We start from the raw sequence: 19,102 nt of genomic DNA, 5'->3' as shown, positions 1-19,102 counted from the left end.
ATCTCCGCTCCATGGCCCAGCACTGTCATGATTAATGGTTAGTAGTATTTGTTGTGAAAATTGGTTGAAAAAATAACTTCTCAATTACCATTTACATGTTTCAAAAAAAAAAAAAAAAAACAATTACCATTTACGATAATTAGCATTTTTGTGCTATCAACTTTTGACATTAATCTTACCTCTTAAAGTTTACCGTATTTAAATAAATTCTCCTAACTAGGATCTTCGCAATGCGAGTGGTGTAATTTTTGGCTATTTTTTCAAACTAACTCGCACGTGCAGTTTTTCCGATTTCTAAAACCGCACCCGCATCGCAAAAAATAGTACGGTGCAGTGCGATTTTTGCAGTTTAGACTATCACCAAATAATTAAACTATCACAAATACAACAAAGTTTAAGCAACACATGTCAAAAATACCATAAGACTTAAAAATAAAGGTAAATACCATTTTGGATCCTGTGTTTTGCAAAAGTTACAGATTGGACCCTGTGTTTTGTTAAATGACAAAATGGACCCTGTATTTTCTAAAATAGTAAAAATAGGACCCTGAGCTTAATTTTTGACAACTTTTTTTTTAATACAACCAACTTGAAGACAATGCTTAATACGAACAGATACAAAAAATATAAACAGTTTTGTCATAGCACTTTTAGATCGGATTATAATTAAACTTTATTTTGACAAAAGATCAATTCAGGGTCCTATTTGTACTATTTTAGAAAATATAGGGTCTATTTTGTCATTTAACAAAATACAGGGTCCAATTGGTAACTTTTATAAAATATAGGGTCCAAAATGGTATGTACCCTAAAAATAAAAATGAAAAAAAAAAAATAAGTTTCAATAATACAATAATTAGTGGGATTTGAGTTAGACATTCACATATTGGACCTAAATAAATATAAAAAAATTGTATTTTTATAATGTGCGGTGCGGTGCGGTGTTAGAGATATTATTACAATGGAAGAAAATCAAAATATTACAACTCTATTGTAATACAATACAAGGACCAACAAAGAGATTAAATAAATGTTACAACAACATAATATACAATATATATACACTATATATATATATATTATATATAAGAAATATAGAAGAAGATAAGAACACATGTAATATAAAATATGTGTATATAATAAGAGAATAATATATATGTATAAACACTCACTCACAACCTTGAGTGTAGATTAGTGAGGATCACCATGACTTGAACAAGGTATTACACCTTTGTCCAAAAGCTTATTTCCCCCTATCTCTAAGCACTAAGGGAACTCTCTAGGAAATAGCTTTGGGAATTATAAGCCTTTTAGGGTTTTCTAGCAAAGTGCTTTCTTGATAGAAAACTTCATCTCTTACCCTCAAATGAGCACCATAGACCTCTTTTATATAGTGTTTAGGTGATCACACTTAGAATTCAAACTCACCATCTCATTTCTCTCATATAATGAGCATTAATATAGTTTGTAACAACTATATTTCAAACCATTTGAATCCTATCATCAAATTGTGTAACATCTCTTTTATTACACAATATTATGATCAACCAAAAGAAGTTACAAAAACAATTAACTTTGTAACTCTTCTCCATGTTATAAAGTGTAGGTTACAATTTTAGGTTAAATAAATTATATGTTACACAATTTATTTACCAAACACCTAATACATATTATTCACAAAATAATATATATTACTACATTTTAATCTACACTTATTATATTATAAAATAATATACCATGCGGTTTGAACCGCATATTAACAATTCAAAACCGCAAACCGCACCGCAATGCGCGGTTTAGAAAAAATTCAAACCACGACCGCATCGCAAAGAATTTCAAACTGCATTTTTTTTGCGGTGCGGGCGGTTTGAGTAGTTTGAGCGGTTTGATGAACACCCCTACTCCTAACCGTGGCTATGTTGACTTAAAATTTAATTAAGTGACAGTAGAATCTTATTAATTATTAATTTTCACCACATGTAAATAATAATAATAAATAATAAAAATAACACGTGAATTTATAGAGGTTCGGCTCCCTTGATGAATGGGTAATGACATACTTCCCTCTTAGTTATATTTATTCTTGAGATAATATCGCATGGAGTACAGGCTTAGACCTTGTAATTTCTAACTATAGTTCTTTTCAATAGTACAATAATAAGAATTGAGTATTACAGATTGAAGAACTTGTGAGATTTTTGTAAAGGAAATAGATTTAGTGTCTAGGAAACAAAAGTGGAGCGGAGGACTGAGAAAGAGGCTATGGGGCATGTGAGACTTGGGCTTGAGGTCTCTTTTCATGTGGTCTAATGTTCTTTATATATAGTGTAGGGTTTACAAAAGATCATAATTCAAATATGTAAATATATCTTCTAGAATAAGAAAAATAACATCTTTTTATCTTATATTTAAATTACTAACTAAATCCTTAGAATATTGGACTAATATCTTTGAGGGAATATGCATATCTTTGTGGGTTGATGGATCTATCCCGTAACTGAAATTTAGCTTGAGAATCTTCCAGAAGGTGGCTATGGACCCCACGATTTGTTCAAGCTTTCCTTTGAGGTTGTCTGCACACATTGGCCGGCTAGCCCTATTTCTAGGGCCTAGCCGTCATGTGGGACTTCATTGGTCGGCCAGGCATGGTCCGGCCAGGGTTCCCTGGATGGCCATTCTCTCCTTGCTTGATCCTGTTTGATAGCCTCAGAATTGTTGACAATTAATGTGTCGTGCAAGGTGACCTTGTTCGGTTATTGACAGGTTATATTCGGCGTGATTTCAATTATGATTATGTGGACATGCCACGTAAGGTGGGAAATAATTGGGATAACATTTGCCCCCTAAGTCCCTATGCAGACGTCTATACGGATAGAGACTTTTCAGCTCTAGTCTTGACTATAAAAGCTTTTACTAGGAAACTTTGCCTAGTCGTGTATTGGACTCTTCAAATGACTTATCTTTATGATAAAAAAATGACTTTATTGCCAATTATTATGGGGATTTATGTAACGACTGCACATTTTTCTATTTTTTTTTTTTTTAACTTTTGGTCTTCTTATCCCATGCATAGATATCTTTGTGGACAAATAACCACCCATTAAGTTTTTTTTTTTTTTTTTTTGGGGGGGGGGGGGGGAATATATCAGTACCTATATAAGGTTCATTCTTCATTTTTCCTCATTTTACTTCACCCCCTCTCTCTCCTTTGTATTCTCTCTGTAAGAAAAAGAGAAAAAAAAAACTTTTCGTTTCCTTTTTCAAAATTGACGCCCCAAGCACCTCCATTCCTTGTGGTTTTTAATTTTTTCGACGATCCGATTGTTGCTCGAGTGTCCACAATGGTCTTCCTCAGTGGATAAGTCTTCAAATCTTACTTTTTCATTGTATTCTTGAATTTGCAATTGATAACTTTAAGCTTTTTAAAATTTTTTATTCTCACGCTGTAGTGTAGTCATTTTTACATTATAATTCGTTTGATAGTTTTAGGATGTATAATGTATGAATTTCTGATTAAAAAGATTAAATTTTGAACTCTATTTTGATTCTTGACTCTTTGAGTCACGAAGAACATTGTTTGAATTTTAGAAAAATAAGATTTTGATTTTTTTTAGCTTCTGGTCAGCACATAGGGTCTGTTTGTGACCCTGGCCAGTTTGTGGTCTTTACATGTAACCCTAGCCAATTAGTGGTTTCAGACAGAGACCTTGGCCAGTTCATGATTTTAGACCCAAAAACCTGGCTGGTACGCAGTTTTGCATCGCAAGTTTGCCTAGTTCTGGCTAATACTTGGTCTTTGTAAAAACTCTGTATGGCTTTTTGAGCCTATTTCACCCTTGTCTAGTACTCGATTCCATAGGAACTCTCTACAGGTTGTCTTAGGTAGAATCTATCCTAGCCAATTAATGGCCTAAAACTCAATGTTTATTTAATTTTTTGAACTTGAAGTCTATACTTTGCCAATTTACAACTTTGTACATCAGGGTTGTCTTGTTACTACCCTTAGGTTTTGGCCAGTTGACCTGTGCTTTGTCTAAGTCTTTTTATTTCATCCGGTTGTTCATCTCCCTCTGCCTTTTTGGACAGATGAACCTGCATAACTTTTGGGGAGTTGACAACTAGATTGAAGAAGACTTGCTCAGTCTTCTTTACAAAGATTATTGTCTAGTTCAGACAACTAGTTCTTCTTCCGAGGGGTTCTTTGGATAGTTCCTCTTGTGATTTCAAGGTCAGTAGTGGTTCTCCAGAACTTGAGATTTAGCACCACCACTATTCTAAGCGAGTAGGCAGTGAGCTTTATGGTCGGATCATCTGGGAACTGAACCAGGGGTGGAGGCAGTTCCTCCCCAAGTCGTGGACTTATATTGTCTAAGAAGGTGTGCCTGACACGTTGCCCACTGGACGGGCAACTCTTATAGTTAGAGGTCTTTCCACTGTTGAGGCTATTGTTATCATAGCTAGATACTTTTAGCCATATCCCACCATGGCTAGGACGAAGTAAATATGTCGTAGGACACCTCTTGAGGACCCTCATATTTCCAAGCTGATGGCAAGAGGAAGGGTTTGACATGTTGAGGAGGCTAAACAACCTCAAGTTGAACAGCTTGAGGCTGGCCAGGCTGAGGAGCCTTTGGCCGGGCAACTTGAGGCCAGCCAGGATGAGGAACCCTTGGCTGGTCAAGATGACAAGTTAGAGGCTAAGTAGCTCGAATCTGCTTCCATGCCAAACTGCTAGGAGGCAGTATAAGACTTTTGTCGTGATCCAATGTAATCCTCTAGATACTTATGATGAGTTTGAACAACCTTTAAATGCTAGGGGTTAACTGTCAAAGGTTGGAGTTAATTATGTTGAGGATGAGACTCTCGAGCCTTGGTTCCTCAAGTACGGAGATAAGTAGCACTGTATATCTCCTCCATCTTCCTTGTAGGTTGGCAAGCTCTACTAAATCAAGGGAAAGGGACTCGTGGGAAGAGTCTAATGTGATAGGCCCACTAGGGTTCAATTGGCACATTGTCTTCCATCCAACTAGATGGCATGGTCAAGGCCCCATGCCAAGCAAGGGGCGGTCTTGCCCTTGCATCCCTATTTTAGGGACATAACCAACTTCTTTAGGTTGTGTCTGACTCAGATTACTTCAAAAGGCATTAAGTACCTTTCGGCACTCTTCATTCTCTGTGCAGAGTTAAGCTGGCCGCATCCCTCACCTTAGGAGGTTAGTTACTATTTTGAGCTAAAATCCACTCCGAAGCAGGGCAAGTCTGGATACTTTTACTTTAGCCAGCTGGGCAATCAATGGCTTGGAGGTACCAATGACAAGGGCCATGTCTAAAACTGGGAAGTACGCCAAGAGCTACTTCATTGCTTAGGATGTTAGGTACGTCCATCATCTTTTTTAAAGGGTCCTGACATACCTTCATCCAATCCCCACTCTCAGGCTGAGGGATAGAACCAATCATATTCTATCTCTCCCTACTAAAAGGTGTAACATCTGCAAGTTAGCTTGTGAGCAAAATTTTAAGAAGTATGGCTTGTACCTTCCTGGACAAAATACCGAGGGTGTTAGAAGCCCTCCTAAAGATCCAGACGATACTCTTGCGGTGAAGGAGGTTATCCAAAAGAAAAGACCTGTGCCCAAGCAGGAAAATGGTAAGTCTGACGAGGACATCCCTCTGGCCAAGATTGCCTGAATAGTAGCCAGGAGGGATGAGCCTTTCAGCAGTGTTTGGCACGGGGAGGCACAGTTGAGGATGCCCCCATGTTGATTAGGCCTGAAAGATAAGAGTTTGCTAGGCTTGTCCAGCCACCACCTACGTCCAAAGACAAAGGTATGGATGCTTCCTCTGAGAACAGTTTTGATGAAACCTCTTTCAAGGATGAGAGGTTTCCGACCCCACTCCTGACGATAGTAATTTTCTTACTTTTACTTGTATTTAGTACTTATAACTTGTATTCTAACTTTGTTATTTTCTTTTTTGTTCATATGGCTTCCAGGATGAAAAACCTGGTGAAGAGGTCCTCAGGTGGCTCTTCTTCTGGTCGGTCTCATGCCAAGGTGGCCAAGACTATTGGGTCTTCTGATGTGACCCAAAATGGCTTGCCTCCTCCTCTTTCAGGTCTTCCACCGCCCAACTAGCTCGTGGTTATATATCTTCTTTCGAGCACTGCTCTTCCTCCTCCTCCTTAAAGACCATCGGGCAAGGCAGCCCAAAAGCACAGTCGGGCAACCTGCTCAACTAAGCGTGAGAGGATGAAAGATATTGCGCACAACTATATAGGCAAATGCTTGCCAAGTGTTGATGAGCAACTCCAGGACTTGGATGTTGACACCCTGAATTATCTAACAACCAACACTCTTAAAGATGTTACTCCGTAAGTTGTTTATTTGTCTTACTGATATTTTTCATGTAGTCCTTTCATACACCTTTTCTTGTTTATTTTTTATTTCAGACCTTGTTGAAGCTTAGCCATGCCCATGACATGGCTAAGGGCTCTACTATAGTTTTCAAGAAGAAACTTGAGAGTAATGATGCCAAACTCAAGGCAAAAGAGGCTGAGCTTGTAGAGGTGCATGCTGATCTAGATTTGACATCGCCCCAGCTGAAGGAGGTCTAGGATCAGTATGACGGTGTTGGTCAACTACTTGGTATTCATAACCAAGAGGAGATAAACATGACAATTGATAACTCCAAACTAAAGATGGAATTGGAGAAGGAGTGCAGCAAGAAGCATATAGCCCTCATAGAGAAGCAAGAGGCCCTTGATGGGTAATAAGCGATCAGAGACGAGTATGGAGACTTGTCCATAGAGGTCCTTTATGAGGTATTTCTTCATAACCCTGAGGCCAATCTTTCATACATGGAGTTGTCCCTTCGTGAGAGCTAACTTGCTCGAGGGAGGGTGTTATATGAGAGTGGTAACCGTCAGACCAGGCCGCACAGGGTGATGAGGTGCTGGCTAGCCAGACCCTTAATGCTTCTACCGACCAGCCTACTAGAGCATTAGCCAGTCAGGCTATGGATGAGATGCCATCTGGCTAGCCTTCCATTGGCCAGACTACAGAGTCTACATCAAAAGCTCAATCTGTCGAGCGTTTGGTTGACTTGAAATCGCCTACCCCTGTGATTATTCCTGAAGATGTCTAGAGACTTATGTTTTTTTTATGCTTTTATTTTGCATACTTTATTTTTTGTTCTTGTATGGCCTATAGGCCCTTTACTTTTGAACAATGTTCGTGTATGGCCTTTGGACCTTTTACTTTCAAACAAATGACTGGATAGACGGTCTTTAATCCCAGCTTTAACTTCTTTTGTTAGACATGTAGGTGTCTAGGCTTACATTTTTTTATGTCTAATCTGAAGTATGTCATTCAAACTTACTTAGCTTTCAATTTTTTGCTTATCAAAGCTTTAAATTTTGCTTAAGTTTAACTGTGATTGTTCGATGTTGTACGGTGTGGGTGCCCCTAAGTGATCGAGCAGACTTATGGTCTCTTGGTCATTTATAATTCACCAAGTACTATAGACCTTTGCCTGTGTATTTTCTTGTAGGGACTTATTTGTATGCATGTGGAACTAAAATAATGAAGATTAACTTTAAGAAGTTATCTTGTTAGCAAGTTATTTGACACAATTTTGAACTGAAACAATGTTTTTATTCATTAATTGGTCTTACATATGTGTTGTTGTTGTGCAACATACATTTTTTTTATTCTAAAAGCTTACAAATCTAAAGTCTGCTTCTAAACTCATTTTTTTGGCTATTCTTGCATGACATACCAAACAGGGGCCACCACTAAATAGTGGTAGAAACTTAGCTCTCTTACACTAATTCTTATACAGTGAGCTATACGGGAACCACTATTGAAGAGTAGTGTTTTTACAAGTTGTTCATTGGTAGTACTTTCTGAGATGTTCTCCATTCCACTACCTTGGTAGGGAAACTAATTCCATGCTCTCATTATACCTGCCAAGCTTGTATGCACCTTTACTCGTTATTTCTGTAACTTGGTACGAACCTTTCTAGTTTTGTCTGAACACTCCGGATGCAAGATCTATGGTATTCAAGAATACTTTCGAAGCACTAAGTCTCCTACAAAGAATTTCTTTTCCTTGACTTGTTTATTGAAGTACCTGATAACTTTTTGCTGGTAGGCATGCAGATTTAGGTTGGTTTGGTCTCTTCTTTCCTTTATTTTGTCGAGGGATTCTGATAGCAAGGTGTGGTTTGCTTCTTGGTCATAATGGTTCCAATTCAATGGGCAACATTGCTTCATATCCATAGGCTAATGCAAAGGGTATCTGACTAGTGGCTATCTTCTCGGTGGTCCTGTGTGACCAGAGTACCTCTGGGAGTAAGTCAGGCCAATTGCCTTTTGCCTCTTCTAGACGCTTTTTCATAGTGTCTTTGAGGGTCTTATCTACAGCTTCTACTTGCCCATTTGTTTGAGGATGCGTAACTGCGGAGAAACTTTTAATGATGTCATGTCTGTTATAAAAGTCAGTGAAGATATCACTGTCGAACTATTTCCCATTGTCTGACACAATCTGCTGAGAGAGTCCAAATCGACATATGATGCTCTTGACAACAAAGTTGAGGACTATCTTAGAAGTTATTGTCGCCAGTGGCTCAGCTTCTGTCCACTTAGTGAAGTAGTCGACTACGAATACGACATATTTTACACCCATTTTTCCCTTAGAGAGTTGACCAATTAGGTCTATTCCCCACACAGCAAAGGGCCAAGGGGACTGCATTAGTGTGAGCTCGTTTGTTGGAGATCTTGGGATCTTTGAGAATCTTTGGCACTTGTCACATTTATTGACATAGTCCATTGAATCATAGTATGTGAAAAATACCCTTGCCTAAGTATCTTTTCAGAAATTCTTTGCCCGCAGCATGATTGTTGCAAAAGCCTTCATGCACTTCTACTAAGTGTTGTGGAATCTGAAGTGGCTCTCTTAAGATTATAATATGAGAATTGGGTTGGCAAATCTCATATGGCGTGTGAGAGAGAGAAGAGAGAGATGAGTTTCAAACTTAGAGCTTCAGAGCTTAGAACTGAGAGCATAAGACTTAGGAAATTAGGGTTCAACTAATGCTCTTTATTTAGTAGATCTTACATAATTAATATCCCTTGAAAATAGGTAAATAAAGTTATATTTCCATAATTAAATAATTGTAACACCCTAACTAACTTAGGCGTATTACGTGATTTTTAAACGTACTGTGCAGCTCGTTGCTAATCAACGAGGTTTATGGAAAAACGTGATTAATTAAAATTTTGCTTTTTAATTAAACTTATAAACCATATTACAAAAGACTCGGGATCCCGATTATAAAATTATTTACAAAAAGGTTTAACTGTTTAACCATTACATAAAAATAAAAGTCGTCTAACGACCAGTTACAAAAATTCAGCCTTGCTGTCCCGAGGATCGTACGCTCCAGGCCTAACCGCCCCGACATGTACAATCTCATAAGCTCGCTCACGGTCCATCAGCTATAGCCTTGCCTTTACCTACACATGAACATAAACTGTGAGTCGACAGACTCAGTAAGAAAAGCATAATAATATCATACATAATTCTAACTGCCGTGTCCAACACGATACTGAGTCCCGCCATCGCCATGTCCAACATGGTGCCGAGCCACTACCGCCATGTCCAACATGGTACCGAGTTACGAACGTTCATAGGGACGGTACTATTGACACGTAACAACCCGATCGGTCGAGCCGGTCATACTCCGCCGCCGGGTCATACTCCACTGTACCAACGTGTTACTATATCCTCACGATCGGTCGAACCGGTCATACTCCGCTTGGTCATACTCCACCTGTACCGACGGGATACGTCAATAGCACGGAACCACCAACCAAATGTCGACTGATCGGTCAAACCGGTCATACTCCGCCGTCTGGTCATACTCCGGCTGTACCGACGTGACGGGGTTGGATGGTTCGAAGCCAACATACAACTAATGTAATCTAATAGGCTTCCTACATGCACGCTAAACATGTAATCTACATATGCATACCGTTATACTAATCTTACGGATTCCGAATTCAGTGTGTGCGGTCAACCCGACCGGAACCGAAGCCGAGCGGATTACTGGCTCCTAAACCATAAAAATCACAACGCTATAAGTGACACGCTAAATCACTTCCCGGGGACTAAAACTAGGAACTAAAAGTTTCCCTATCGATAAAAAGCATGGCAATACCCCCTAAAACATAAAAACGAGGAAAACACGGGTTCTGAAAAATTCCCCGACCGGTAGACCGGTTGCCCAACCGAATCGGTTACGGGAAATTCGGGACCCTCATCCGAATTCCGGATGCACAACCGAATTCGGTTCCTCGCAGGCAGCAAACCAAATTTTTCATAACTCGACCAATTCAACCCCAAATGGTTCCAAACTTTCCAGACCTGCTCTAAACACCCCAAAGAACAAATCTAAGGCAACAAACTAACCCAGAAATCACAGAAACAAAAATCACCATTGGAGCTCAAGCTTTGAGTTCTAAACTCAAACTTGAGCAAATCCACCTAAACATGCATTCCACTAGCTTAATTCTACTTAAACTAGCATAAAATCACCTCTGAAAACTATTAGAAACTACAACGAATAAACACGTAAACGAATCTAAACAATTCTCTTTGAAAACCATATTTTTAGCTAAAAATTCCAAACTTGAGCAAAGCAATTAACATTCATTACTAACAACCAAAATAACCACAATTTAACATGCTTAAATCTCAGAAACAACAACAAGAATCACAGCAGCAACATATACCAAAATCATGCATGCATTTCATCAATTTCACTTAAAATTCAAGAAAACACAAAGGGAATTTACAAGAGATCAAACCTTGACTAGAATTACACAAGGATGAGTTGAAAATTACAAGCTTTGAGCAGAAAAAATCCCAGCCCTAGCAGCCCAAGCTTTGGCCGAAAAGAGAGAGAGAGAGAGAGAGCTTTGAGTGTTTTGAAAATTTCTTAAATTTTGACTAAGTGTTGAATGTTTGTGAAAAAAGAAGAATATAATTCACTTATCACATTTTATTTCAGCCATTAATTAAACAATTAAGCATTTATTTTTCCATTTCATAAAATCACAGAAGACAAAATACTAATGGGGCAAAAAGACCATTTTGCCCCTCTACCTTAAAACCACATAAATCATACTAAAGGGGTATTTTTGGGACATTCTAAATTCCCGGCCATTCCCGACATTCCCAATGTCTAAAACCCGTCCCCAAACTGCTAACATACTAAGTTGTGATTTCTACTGAGCCAAACGCCGAGTTCCAAAATACCGGGCACCGGAATTACAAAATATGCAAGCTACTGAATAACATAAATAACAGTATAATAAATTATTTAAATAGCTATAAATAATTTCATAATTGATCATAAACAACTGCTAATTTCCAAATTAACTAAGCGGGCTTTACAACTATCCCCCCCTTAAAAGGATTTCATCCCCGAAATCTAACCTGAATAACTCTGGATATCGAGCTCTCATATCTGACTCTAGCTCCCAGGTGGCTTCCTCCACCTTGCTGTTTCTCCAGAGAACTTTGACCAATGCTATGGTCTTATTCCGAAGGACTTTATCCTTTCTATCCAGGATCTGCACTGGCTGTTCCTCATAAGTCATGTCTGGTTGTAGCTGAAGACTCTCATAACTGAGTATATGAGAGGGGTCTGAAACGTATTTTCTCAACATCGAGAGATGGAATACGTTGTGAACTGCTGATAAGGCTGGAGGCAATGCTAACCGATATGCCACTTGACCTATCTTCTCGAGAATCTCGAAAGGTCCTGTAAATCTAGGGCATAACTTACCTCTTTTCCCGAAACGTTTAATCCCCTTCATCGGAGATACTCGTAAAAACACATGGTCCCCTACTCGGAACTCAACATCTCTGCGTTTTGGATCTGCGTAACTCTTCTGTCTGCTCTGTGAGGCAATCATTCTAGCTTTTATTTTCTCTATTGCCTCATTGGTCCGCTGCACTGACTCTGGACCTAGGTATTTCCTTTCCCCTGTCTCATCCCAGTGGATAGGGGATCTACATTTCCTACCGTACAACAGTTCATAGGGAGCCATCCCTATTGTACTCTGATAACTGTTGTTGTACGCAAATTCTATCAACGGTAGGTATTTATTCCATGAGCCTTCAAAGTCCATAACACAGGCTCTCAACATGTCCTCCAATATCTGAATTGTCCTTTCGGACTGACCATCTGTCTGAGGATGGAATGCTGTACTAAATTTTAGCTTTGTACCCATTGCCCGCTGCAAACTTTGCCAAAATTTGGAGGTGAACTTCGGATCCCTGTCCGAAACTATAGACTTCGGTACCCCGTGAAGTCTCACTATTTCTCTGACATACAATTCTGCCAACTGATCCACTGAAAATGTTGTTCTAACCGGCAGAAAATGAGCAGATTTCGTAAATCGATCCACCACTACCCAGATGGAATCAAATAAACCCGTGGTCCTAGGTAACCCGACCACAAAATCCATCGTAATATCCTCCCATTTCCATTCTGGTAGGGTTAGAGGCTGCAACAACCCCGTCGGTCTCTGATGTTCAGCCTTAATCTGCTGACAAGTGAGGCATCTCGATACGAATTCTACCAAATTCTTCTTCATACCGCTCCACCAGAAGTACGGTTTCAAATCTTGGTACATCTTGGTGGTGCCGGGATGCAGAGAATATGGGGTAGAATGAGCCTCCTCAAAGATCTCATTTCTAAGTTCCACACTGTTCGGAACACAAACCCTGGCTTTATACAAAAGCATCCTTTGTCGACACTCGAAAAGTCCTTGGCTTGACCGGCCAATACCTCATCTCGGATTTTCACTAACTCCGGATCTGTCATCTGAGCGACTTTTATTCTTTCCAACAGATCAGATTGCAGCGTCAAGTTGTGAAGCTGACCTACCACAAACTCAATGCTGGATCTAACCATATCCTCTGCTAGCTGAGGTGAGATCTGAACCAAACTAGCTACTTGCCCGGGACCCTTTCTGCTCAGGGCATCAGCCACTACATTGGCTTTTCCGGGATGATAGAGGATCTCGCAATCGTAATCCTTCACTAATTCCAACCAACGCCTTTGTCTCATGTTCAAATCTTTCTGAGTAAAGAAATACTTGAGACTTTTATGGTCGGTATAGATCTCACACTTATCCCCGTAAAGATAATGCCGCCAAATCTTCAGTGCAAAAACCACTGCGGCCAATTCTAGATCATGAGTCGGGTATCGCTGTTCATAATCCTTTAACTGACGAGAGGCATAAGCGATGACCCGATCGGCTTGCATCAACACACACCCTAAACCCTGTTTGGATGCGTCACAGTAAACTACAAACTTCTCCTTGTCCGAAGGCAAAGCTAGCACTGGAGCAGTAATCAACCTCTGTTTCAGCTCCTGAAAACTAGCTTCGTATTTATCTGACCAGATAAATCGCTGATTCTTCTTTGTAAGCTCGGTTAGGGGCATTGAGATTTTGGAGAACCCTTCTACGAACCTACGGTAGTACCCAGCTAAACCCAAGAAGCTTCTGATCTCTATCACTGTCTTCGGTCTCGGCCAATCCCTGACGGATTCAATCTTCCCGGGATCCACCTTGATCCCATCTTTACTCACAATGTGCCCAAGGAAGGACACCTGGGATAACCAGAACTCACATTTCTTGAACTTGGCGTAAAGCTTATGTTCTCGAAGTCGTTGCAGTACCATCTGAAGATGTAACTCATGCTCCTCTTCTGATTGAGAGTACACGAGGATGTCGTCGATAAACACAATCACACAGATATCGAGGAAATCCTTGAATACTCTATTCATCAGGTCCATGAATGCGGGAGCATTGGTTAGTCCGAATGACATAACCAGAAACTCGTAATGTCCATACCTAGTGCGGAAAGCCGTCTTTGGAATGTCCTCCTCTCGGATTCTCAACTGATGATAACCCGAACGGAGATCAATCTTAGAAAAGACCGTCTTCCCCTGAAGCTGATCGAACAAGTCATCGATCCTAGGTAATGGATATTTATTCTTCACCGTTAGCTTGTTCAATTCCCTGTAGTCGATGCACATCCTCATAGATCCGTCCTTCTTCTTGACGAACAAAACCTGGGCTCCCCAGGGTGATACACTGGGCCGAATGAACCCTATGTCAAGCAACCCTTGGAGCTGAATCTTTAATTCCTTAAGTTCAGCTGGAGCCATTCTATATGGGGCTTTGGAGACCGGTTCCACCCCTGGTGCCAAGTCAATCACGAAATCAATCTCCCGCTGAGGTGGTAACCCTGGAAGTTCTTCGGGGAAAACATCCAAAAATTCCCGAACCACCCTGATGTCCTCTGGCCGAATGGTATCTAGTCGAGTGGTGTCCACCACCACGGCCAGAAACCCTAAGCAACCGCCGTGCAACAATTCTCTCGCTGACATAGCCGAGATCACCGGGATCCGAGATCCCTGAACTGAACCCACAAATACAAACGGTTCTTCACTTTCCGGTTGGAAGACCACCATCTTCTTCTTACAGTCAATGCTCGCCAAATATTTAGATAGGAAATCCATTCCTAAAATAATATCGAATTCGACTAAGCTCATCTCTATCAGATCAGCACTTAACTCTCTACCATCTATCCTGATCAGCATAGACCTAATCCACCTATTGGAGATAACCAATTCTCCGCCAGGTAACAGGGTTCCAAACCCTGATTCATATCTATCATAGGGTCTACCCAATTTACTAAAGACTCTGGCCGCCACATAGGAATGTGTAGCCCCAGAATCAAACAGCATTGAATATAGCGAGTTGTTAATAGAAAGCTGACCTATGACAACTGATGGGCTGGCATCTGCATCAACCTGCGTGATAGCGAACACCCTGGCTGGAGTGGGTATCGCTGGAGCTCGCGGTGCCTCTGGTCGGAGCTGGGGACATTCCCTCTTGAAGTGTCCGGGCATGCCACAATGGAAGCATCCCTGACCTTTGCACTCGCCCCGATGGTGCCTCTTGCAGCTAGGGCACTCGGGATAGGAGAATCAGGTCTCAGTACCACCAGGACGACTCCCTCTGTTCTGGGTCCCCCGGAACCTCTTGTTCTGACTCGAGCCACCGGAAGCAGTGGGTGCCCTCTTCCTCTGATCAATGGCCGAACCACTACTCCCCCTGCTATAGCCTGATGCAGGAGGGGTAGGAGCCCCGCCACTAACCGGAGTACTCGCTGATTCTGACTTGCACCCCACTGCGCCCTCAGCTCGCAGTGCCTTCTCCACCATCTGAGCATAGGTGGTGCTGTCGTCTGTGGTAATCATCAGATCATGCCTGATCTTGGGATTCAACCCGTCTAGATACTTCTCCTTCTTGCTGAAATCGGTCGGCACAATTCCCGAGGCTAACCTCGCCAACCGATCAAACTGAGTAGTATACTCAGTGACGCTCATGTTCTCCCGCTGGGTCAGGTGAACGAACTCTTTCCTCTTGGCGCTTCTGACCGCCTCATTGTAGTATTTCGCATTAAAGAGTTCCTGGAACCTTTCCCAGGTCATGGTGGTGACGTCATGGATCTGAGACACCATGTCCCACCATACCAGAGCGTCCTCCTGGAACTGAAATGTGGCGCACACCACTCTGTCGTTACCGGTAACACCCATAAAATTCAGTATCTTGGTGATCACCGTCAGCCACTGTTCGACTTTCATCACGTCCGGACCTCCCAGGAAAACCGGAGGTGCTTGCTTCCGGAACCGCTCATACAGAGGTTCTAATCTATGGGCCGCCACCACTATCTCGGCACAGGCGGCGAGGGCGAGGTGCCACTTTGGAACTATGGGCACCGGAACCGGCAGGAGCACCCCGCCGTCTCAACCTACGAATCTCGAGGTCTTGCTCTTCGATCCGGGCTTGCATTTCCGCAAACTGCAACTCCCAGTTCGGGGCTCCCTGATCGGGCCGGGGAGCTGGGCAGCCTGTGGCGGGTTCTCATCACCCCGGCCATGAGCCCTGCCTCGGGGACCTCTACCTCGGCCCCTAGCAGGTGGGGGAAACTGAGCTCCCTGTCCTTGATTCGACCCCACTGAGTTGCCCTGACTCCTGGTGGTCCGCCTGGCGTCCATCTAGTTAGAACCGCCTGCGAAACCAAGAGTTGGCATATCAGTCGTATTCAAGGAGAGCTACTAATGCCGCTTAATTTGGAAATTAGAAACAAAACATGCGCCTATTCTACTATCAGGCTACTAACATGCTTCCTAACAGGCTTTTCTTTTTCATAACTGAATAAAATAAACTACTAAAGCAATAAAGGCTTACTGAACCGTGAACCGAGCTAGCCGATGATGATTGTACATGTCGTGACGATCTTCGGAAGACAACCTGGCGGCTCTGATACCAAATTGTAACACCCTAACTAACTTAGGCGTATTACGTGATTTTTAAACGTACTGTGCAGCTCGTTGCTAATCAACGAGGTTTATGGAAAAACGTGATTAATTAAAATTTTGCTTTTTAATTAAACTTATAAACCATATTACAAAAGACTCGGGATCCCGATTATAAAATCATTTACAAAAAGGTTTAACTGTTTAACCATTACATAAAAATAAAAGTCGTCTAACGACCAGTTACAAAAATTCAGCCTTGCTGTCCCGAGGATCGTACGCTCCAGGCCTAACCGCCCCGACATGTACAATCTCACAAGCTCGCTCACGGTCCATCAGCTATAGCCTTGCCTTTACCTACACATGAACATAAACTGTGAGTCGACAGACTCAGTAAGAAAAGCATAATAATATCATACATAATTCTAACTGCAGTGTCCAACACGATGCGAGTCCCGCATCGCCATGTCCAACATGGTACCGAGCCACTACCGCCATGTCCAACATGGTACCGAGTTACGAACGTTCATAGGGACGGTACTATTGACACGTAACAACCCGATCGGTCGAGCCGGTCATACTCCGCCGCCGGTCATACTCCGGCTGTACCGACGTGTTACTATATCCTCCGATCGGTCGAACCGGTCATACTCCGCCGCCGGTCATACTCCGGCTGTACCGACGGGATACGTCAATAGCACGGAACCACCAACCAAATGTCAGCCTGATCGGTCAAAACGGTCATACTCCATTGTTGGTCATACTCCACTGTACCGACGTGACGGGGTTGGATGGTTCGAAGCCAACATACAACTAATGTAATCTAATAGGCTTCCTACATGCACGCTAAACATGTAATCTACATATGCATCTTGTTATACTAATCTTACTGGATTCCAAATTCGGGTGTGCCGTCAACCCGACCGGAACTGAAGCCGAGCGGACATCGGCTCCTAAACCATAAAAATTACAACGCTATAAGTGACACGCTAAATCACTTCCGGGGACTAAAACTAGGAACTAAAAGTTTCCCTATCGATAAAAAGCATGGCAATACCCCTAAAACATAAAAATGAGGAAAACACGGGTTACGAAAAATTCCCCAACCGTGAGCCGGTTGCCCAACCGGAATTCGGTTGGGAAGTCGGGACCCTCATCCGAATTCGGATGCACAACCGAATTCGGTTCCTCGCGAGCAAAGCAAACCAAATTTTTCATAACCCGACCAATTCAACCCCAAATGGTTCCAAACTTTCCAGACCTGCTCTAAACACCCCAAAGAACAAATCTAAGGCAACAAACTAACCCAGAAATCACAGAAACAAAAATCACCATTGGAGCTCAAGCTTTGAGTTCTAAACTCAAACTTGAGCAAATCCACCTAAACATGCATTCCACTAGCTTAATTCTACTTAAACTAGCATAAAATCACCTCTGAAAACTATTAGAAACTACAGCAACAACACAGAAACAGAATCTAAACAATTCTCTTTGAAAACCATATTTTTAGCTAAAAATTCCAAACTTGAGCAAAGCAATTAACATTCATTACTAACAACCAAAATAACCACAATTTAACATGCTTAAATCTCAGAAACAACAACAAGAATCACAGCAGCAACATATACCAAAATCATGCATGCATTTCATCAATTTCACTTAAAATTCAAGAAAACACAAAGGGAATTTACAAGAGATCAAACCTTGACTAGAATTACACAAGGATGAGTTGAAAATTACAAGCTTTGAGCAGAAAAAATCCCAGCCCTAGCAGCCCAAGCTTTGGCCGAAAATAGAGAGAGAGAGAGAGCTTTGAGTGTTTTGAAAATTTCTTAAATTTTGACTAAGTGTTGAATGTTTGTGAAAAAAGAAGAATATAATTCACTTATCACATTTTATTTCAGCCATTAATTAAACAATTAAGCATTTATTTTTCCATTTCATAAAATCACAAAAGACAAAATACTAATGGGGCAAAAAGACCATTTTGCCCCTCCACCTTAAAACCACATAAATCATACTAAAGGGGTATTTTTGGGACATTCTAAATTCCCGGCCATTCTCGACATTCCCAATGTCTAAAACCCGTCCCCAAACTGCTAACATACTAAGTTGTGATTTCTACTGAGCCAAACGCCGAGTTCCAAAATACCGGGCACCGGAATTACAAAATATGCAAGCTACTAAATAACATAAATAACAGTATAATAAATTATTTAAATAGCTATAAATAATTTCATAATTGATCATAAACAACTGCTAATTTCCAAATTAACTAAGCGGGCTTTACAATAATAAACTTTAAATGAGTTAATTATCCCTCAAAAATAGGGAAGTTAATATTTCCCCTATTTTTGTTGGTTGTCAAGGCCCAATTTGCTGCTTAACTTATTGTCCATGGATGAAGGCTGCACACCAAAGGCCTGCCAGGCAAAGGCTGACCAGCCATGCACTTGCCAAGTGCAAGTTGGCTGGCCACATAATGCTTGAAAGCTAGCCAGCCTATGTTGTCCATAGGGCTGACCAAGAGTGGTCGACCAACCCCCTCGGGGTGGTTGTTCGTCGTTTCATCATCCCTTCTAAGTACTCTGACCCCCCGTTAGTTATAGTGTTGAGTAGATGGCTTGACCTTCTTCTTGACGAGTTGTACTCTCACATGGCATTGATCTTGGCCACGTGGACATGCCACGTCAA

This window comes from Cannabis sativa, chromosome 6 (genome assembly GCF_029168945.1).
Source record: "Cannabis sativa cultivar Pink pepper isolate KNU-18-1 chromosome 6, ASM2916894v1, whole genome shotgun sequence".
NCBI classification, from domain to species: domain Eukaryota; kingdom Viridiplantae; phylum Streptophyta; class Magnoliopsida; order Rosales; family Cannabaceae; genus Cannabis; species Cannabis sativa.
This window is presented reverse-complemented; position numbering follows the sequence as displayed.